The following is a 7933-nucleotide window of genomic DNA, read 5'->3' as shown; positions in this document are numbered from 1 at the left end:
ATTGGAGATATATTTGAAGTTAGTGAGTTAAGGAGGGAATATTGGGGAATTTGACCATTTTGCCCTCGGGGACGTTTTGGTACCCCAAGCCTCGGGATTAACTTAAGTCACTTAAGCTTAGGAAACAAAACACAAAGAAACACGTAGAAGCTCCCCACTAACCGACCTTCACTCTCCCACTCTCTTTCTCTCTAAGTTGCTTCAACTAGTCCTTGGGAAAAATTATGAAGATTTTGGCTAGAAACAGAAGAATTGAAGGCTTGGGATTGGGATTTTGAAAGCTTGTAGCTATAGGAACTTCACTCACAACTAAGGTAACCATTCAAATATTCTGTTATGGTTAAATTTCTGTAGAATCCATGGTTGTTTTAAGGTGTTCTTGAACCTTTTAGCTCAAGAATTGATAGTGATTTTTTGATGAGTTTTAAGACTGTATTTTGTTGGGTTTTGTTGCTGGAAAGATGTTAGAACTATTGTGGTAATTGAATTATGGTTTGGGGGTGAAATTGGGTTAGTTTGGATTGATTTTGGCTGCTAAAAAGTGTGAAAAATCTAGGTTCGTGGGGCCAAGTAGCGACCTTGTTCTTGAGGGGCCGCGACTCAGCTTGAACCCAGAGCTTTAGGAGGTCTCTGTCTGGGAGGCACGTCGCGACCCTCAAGGGCAAGTTGTGGCCCGCGTCCCTTTGACAGAGGGGGAGGCTCTTGGATAGGAGGGGGCATGACTCGCCTGGGAATTTTTGGCCTTGGAGAGTTTTTAAAAATGGGAACATTTTCCTTAGGGCTCCGATTGATTTCACTACTCGATTTAGTGGAACTCGAGGCCCTGGAGCCTAGGACTTAGTCTGGAAGCCTTCATTTACTCCTTATTGATGAAATCCTATATTATGGTTGTGACTAGGTTATTGTTAGGGGCTCGAAATCAGGATCATGCTTGAGGGTCGTTCTTATTTTACACTATACTCGGACCTGAGGTAAGAAAACTGCACCCAATATGTGTTATATGTGATTAGGGCTTGGTCTGACTGTTATCATTTATCATGACGAGAGCTTGGACCCCAAGGACATTTATATTTAAGCTATTGCTTCACATGTTGGTTGATATTTTCTTAAGTGCTTTATAATTGTTGTATGAACTCCGTGGTTAGGGCATAAGGCCCCATTAAATAGGTATGATTAGCATTGTGAGAATGATCATTCGATGGTGTTATGTGATTAACATGCATATGTGCGTATTTTGTTGGGATATGCCTATCCATATCTGTTTTTGTATTGAGGTCTGTAATCCTGGATTAGGGCTTGACTTATTAGTGAAGGATGGCAATAGTGCATTGCACGCTGGTCGAAAGGCTTAGGCCTAAACCTGCAACGTACTATTACATTGGCCGACTCTATGGTCGATGGAAAACCAAAGGTGTTGGGCTAGCTCTATGGCTAGTTATTTAGAGCTAAGGGCGAGGACCTCGGGTGACTCTATGGTCACATAGCTAGGGCATAGGCCCCGAATTGGCTCTAATGCCAACCGTTTAGGGCAGCGGCCCCAAGTTGGTCCAATGACCATTTGTTTGTAACTGATTAATTGTATCTGTAGGTTATTATAGCTAGACATGCTAGATAAGTATCTGGGTTTCTGTATTTTTCTATTTATGCACTTGTTGAGTTTTCTTACTGAGCCTTGGTTCACGGGTGCTTTGTGGTGCAGGTAAGGGGAAGGGAAAGCTTGACCAACCATGAGTTGGAGAGCTTCGGTGGCGGTGTGTACATATGCGACTGCTCGACCACCACGGCCGAGGATATCACAGAGGAAGTAGGATTGTAGCTCTGTGTTTGCCGCTTAGGTCGGCTGAATATAACTTTTGATGTGCATACACCTTTTTATAAGTTTAGTTGTAATATTTTGGGATCCCATGAATGTATGAATCTTTTCAAATAAAAGTCAATGCTTCTTTTGACCAAAAATTTTAACCTTAACCCTTGACATTAACCATAGTTACACGTTTTAAACCAAATGACTTGGTTAGCAAGTCTGGCAAAATTTAAAAGTACACATTGTAACGGTCCTGGATTAGGAGGACGTTATAGTGCCTGTCTCCAAACATATACATAGAAGTCAGTTCATGTAATTAAATTGCTTTATATGAACTAACTTCTATGTATATGTTACACACCAAACATATTTTTTATTTTTTGTATGAATAGTCGGGGATAGGAGAACGAGAGGGAGGAAGAAGAGGAATTTATTTATTTTTTAAATTTAGATTTTATTTTTTATTTTTTAATATTTAAAAAATTAAAAATGATTGGATCAATCAAGTGCAGCCACGTGGCTACCATGTAGGTCCCTGGTCAGACTTAATGACCAAGGACCTACATTTACACCAAATCAGTAACCATAGGGAAAATTTTACTTTGTAACAAATTGAACTACATAGGTAGTTACATCGTAAATTTCTCTTCTAGAAATGGAATGTTTGTTTTCTTTGATTGCGGATTGATTATGTTTTTATGAAGACATTCAATAGCTATAAAATAAAAGGACCAAAGTCGTTTGAAGGTTACCAATTTTGAGGTAATTATGTTTATCTTTGTTTTTTTTACTTTGTAACAAATTGAACTGCATAGGTAGTTACATCGTAAATTTCTCTTCTAGAAATGGAATGTTTATTTTCTTTGATTGCAGATTGATTATGTTTCTGTGAAGACATTCAATAGCTATAAAATAGAAGGACCAAAGTTGTTTGAAGGTTACCAATTTTGAGGTAATTATGTGTATCTTTGTTTTTTTTTTTTTGTAATTCAAAAATGTAAAAGCTCATGAAGCTTTTTTGTTGTGTAAGACTAAGTTTTGCACTTTAGTCTAGTTTCTAGAATAAGTTGTACGTGCACTTTGTGCATTTGTTCTAAGAGCTTCTTTGGGAAAAGAAGTCAACCATCTTCGGATGAAGGCTTGTCAAGCCTTTCTTTGGGGAGAAAGAAAACTCAATATTGGGAGACGATCCATCACCGTATACTTTTGGGGGATGGATATTGCAAGGAAAAAATATGGGATTTTAGTCTCTCAACGCAAATATGATCTTGACTCGTTCAAAGAAATAGGTATGCTTGGGAGTCAATACATAACAACTCTTGTTGAACCAAGATTAAGTATAAGAAAGTGATAAAGGAAAAAACAAGTTGGCAAAGGTATCTATCAACAACTGGTGGGGAAGTTGATTTACTTATCACACACAAGACTAGATATTATTTTTGTTGCTTGCCAATAAATGCATCACCCTCTAGAAGAGCAATTAGAAGTCATATATACTAGGGCTGAAAAATTGTATAAACTTGTTGTATTCGTATCGACATGATTATGACACTACACGATTAAGGTAAACACGAACACGACAGGATTATTAAGCGAGTCGAAAATGCAAACATAAACATGACACGATTATTGACACGAATACGACACGACATGATTAATGTGTTACGATATAACACGAAATTGACACAATTAATCATAAATATATAAAAAAAAATTATGAAACTTATGATAACTATCTGTGTTATCATGTTGACATGATTATAACATGATACGATTATTAAACGTGTCTCGTGTCAACACGATTATGACACGACACGATTAAGGTAAATACAAACACAATATGATTATTAAATGAATCAAAAACTCAAACACGAACATGACACAATATTGTCCTTATTTCTTTCAGCTTTAATTCTTGAAAATGCCACCTTTCCTTAATTTTTCTTTCTTTTCAAGAGCAAAAATGCCATAAATTCCCTACAAAATAAATATAAAATAAATCATAATAAAATATTTTCAATTATAAAATAAATCAATTTAATTCTTTGAAAATATTAATTATAACTTAATTTAATTTAACATTTAGTTTCAATAAAACACACATTTTTTTACTTCTAACTAAACACAATAATTTAAATAATTAAACTACAACAAAATAACTATAAAAACACACAAAAGTATATAAAATCATGATAAGACTAATAAATTCAAAATTACTTAAAAACTTAATAAATTAATTAAAAACTCAAAGACTAAGCAACAATTAGCATAAAAAATGTGGTAAAATAACTCTATTTTGTAGAGTTATCAATCGGTTCTTGAAACTTATTGTCACTATACAACAAATTCTCAAAGAATTTAACTTCTCTTGATTCAGTTATAACATTAGACTTCAAGTCTAATAGCCAATATGCCTTGCTATTTGAGGTATAGCCAACAAATACAAATTTAATGGCCCTTGGACCCAACTTTGTCATTTTAGGCTCCCTGCTCTTGCAATGGGCAAGGCACCCCCACACTTTGAGATACCTTAGGTTGGGTCTCTTTCCTTTCCATAGCTCATATGGTGAAATTTGATTATTCTTTTGAGGAATCCGGTTTAGAATATGACAATCGGATAGCAAGACTTCTCCCCATAACACAAAACTCAAATTCGCATGTAATAACATAACATTTATCATTTTAACATATGTTATATTCTTTCTTTCCTCTATACCATTTTTTTGGGGAGTATAAGAAGTTGTACATTCATGTATTATACCATGCATTTCACAAAAACAAATTGAATTCATTGGAAAAGTATTCACCACCTCTATCACTTCTAATCCCTTTAATTTTCTTTTCCAATTGATTTTCAACTTCGACTTTATATATTTTATAAATGCTAAGGGCTTCATCCTTTGTAACGCCCTACTAATCAGGACTGTTACACTGTGTATTTTAAACAGTGCTAGACTCTCTAAATGAGTCATTTGGCCATAAACATGTGACTAAATGTGATTAACGGTTTAGGGTTAAATTTTTTGGTTAAAAGGAATAGTCATTTCATTAAAATGTTAAGTTCGTACATGGGATCCTAAAATAAACATTTACAAAGTGATTTACAGTTCCAAAAGGGTAATTACAACATAAGCCAGCCTAAGCGACAAAATAAGGTTCAACCCTAGTTCCTCTAAGAAACCCCAGTCGTGGTGGTCGAGCAGTCGCATATGTACATGTGGCCACCGAAGCTCTCCAACTCATGGATAGTCTAGCTTTCTTTTCCTCTTACCTGCACCACATAACACCCGTGAGCCAAGGCTCAACAAGAATACCTCACAAGGTATAACAATATACTCAAATATTCAAAAGCACTAAATACATGCTTCACATATATCAGATACATTCATTCCCATCATATAACCTTTAAACGCATTCCACAGTTTACAAATAAATATATTCAAGTAAGTCATACAATCGATTATTCGGCCCATGATATCAGTCTTGCTGAGCGGCCCAATCGAGCGAGGTGCATACTCAGGCACCCAGCCTGCGGTTCATGCCGAGTAATGGGGATCGCACCCTCATATTGGACTAGTTCTCAGTCACACGGTCCAGGAAACAATCATGCCAAATGACCTAACCGAGTGAGTGCGTACTCAGACCACACCCTCAGATTACACTTCCCTTTCGGCCTACGTTCCACACGCGTCATTGTTGAGTCTAGTTTTGTGTTGTATTTTAGGTGGTTTTTTATTAATCTTTTTAGTTTTTTAGTGCAATATTATGATTTGTTTTTGCTTGTTTTCAGGTTTTAGCATATAAATAAAGGAAAAGAACAATTGGAGCAAATTGGCAAAAAAATGATGAAAAATTGGCTTTTTGGTGTTGATTTCGTGAAAAGATGAATCCTCAAGCAATTTTATGGCTTCGGTGAATTTTCGGGACAAAAAGCACAAAAAATGAAGAAATTGTTAAGGGTCGTGGTACCATGATGCTGAGCCGTGGCCCGGTCCAAGGCAAAAAGCCTGTTTTTCAGAAAATTGACATGGGTCGCGGCGTAGGAACAGAGGGCCGCGGCGCGCCTAACTTTGTCTGCCTTGAAAATTTACACGGGTCGCGGCGCTAAAGAGGTTGGGTCGCGGTGCTCCTAACATCCACGTGAAGCCTAAATTGACACGGACTGCGACGCTTGAAATGTTGGGTCGTGGCCCACATTGCTTTTGAAGAAAAAATTAGGTTTTAAACCAAATTTCGAGATGAGAGAATTAGACAAAAGGGGGGGGGGGGGGGGGGACGAAAATTAGAAGTGGAGAACACCTTGGAGAGCATTTCAATTCGTTCTAAAGAGTTTTTTTTTTCTATTTCCTTTCATTCTTATGTTTAGCTTAAGTGTTGTTTATGTTTAGAATGATGATTATGAACTAAATTTGTTATTAGAGATTTTAATTGAGTCACTTGAACTCCTATTATGATCTAATGAAAAGTTGATTTTATTCTTCAATTTTTGAGTCTCTTGCCTATCTATGCTTATTGTTTGATATTTGACTGGCCATCAAGTATCATAATCTATATGCTTTTGAATCAAAATCTGAAAAGTGAGATTTAATTAGGCTTTGATAGGTTAGACATAAGATTAATCATAGAACGAGAGTATCATGATAGTTTATGTGGCATATTAAAATTGTGAATGTTAATGCTTCCTAGTTGATGAATTTATCATAGAAATATAGAAAATTATCATCTAGGTCGAGGTTTGTAATTCGTAACTTGATTATAAACTGCTTTTGACAAATTGCTAGCTTGATAAGAAAGAGAAAAGAAAACCTGTATTAGTAATTGATTGGAGGGATAGTTGATGAGATTAAAAGCCTTCATTGTTTAATCTCTAATTTATTTCTTATGTTTCTTTATTCTTGAAATTTACAATAGTTTATGTTCTTTACTTTTACAAACAAACATATTGTTAACCAAATGGAAACAAAAAATATTAATTGATTGGTAATTGATAATTCAGTCCTTGTGGGACGATACTTGGTCTTACCAAGATTTATTACAAATTGCAACTGTGTGCACATGCATAGCTATTAAATTTCGCAACAGCTACCGAGCGACATGCGTACTCAGGCATTCAGCTCGCGGTTTTTGCCGAGCGAGTAGAGACTGCACCCTTATCCAGGACTCACCTTTACGACCAGCGTTCCACATGCATTGCCGAGCGACCCAACTGAGCGATATGCGTACTCATGCATTTAGCTCACAGTTCTTGCTGGGCGAGTAGGGACTATACCCGTATCCAAGACTCGCCTTTCGACCAACGCTCAGCGTGCTATTGCCGCCCTTGATATATAAGTCAATGCTTTCGACTAGCGCTCAGCGCGCTACTGTCGACCTTGACTTTTAAGTCAATCATTTTCAATCAGATAATGCAAACAAGCGTACATCATTTAACAATTATCCAGATACGGAGCATTCAAACATGCTTAATCAAACAATCACAGGCATAATCATAATCATGCTCATTCACAGGGGACTTAGCTCTAATCATAACTATGTTTAACAATCGGGCTAAGCCCTAATCACATATATCATTAGGTGTAGTTTCGTATCTCTGGTCCAAGCATAGGATAGATAGAATGACCCTTAAGCATGATCTTGACCCGAACCCTAGTGGTAACCTAGTCACAACCATAAATAATGTCCTCATTAAGATTCAATCCCAAAAAAAAACTCTAGGGCTAATCCTGTAACGCACTACTACCCTGGAGTCGTTACCATGTGATTTTATAATGTGTCATTAGTTCGCTAATCTTAGATTGAAAAGTGTGATTAATCCAATTAAAGACTCATTAACTGAAAATTAAGTATAAAAAGGTTTGGACATTCATTAAAATTATAAAAGTATTACATTGGGATCCCAAAATAATGTTTGAAATATATTTACAATCCAAAAGTGTGGGTACGTTTGACCTAAGCGACAAAATCAAACGTTTACAACGTGTCCCTCAAAATAACCCCATTTGTGGCGGCCAGGTAGGCTAAACATGTACGCGCCGCTCCATGCCCTCCAACTCATGCTTGGTTGGCCTTTCCTTTTCCCTTACCTGCACCATAGAGCTCCCGTGACACGTTGGATATTTGACAAATGCA

This window comes from Humulus lupulus, chromosome X, assembly GCF_963169125.1.
Source record: "Humulus lupulus chromosome X, drHumLupu1.1, whole genome shotgun sequence".
Taxonomy (NCBI): Eukaryota; Viridiplantae; Streptophyta; class Magnoliopsida; order Rosales; family Cannabaceae; genus Humulus; species Humulus lupulus.
Note: the sequence above shows the minus strand (reverse complement) of the source record.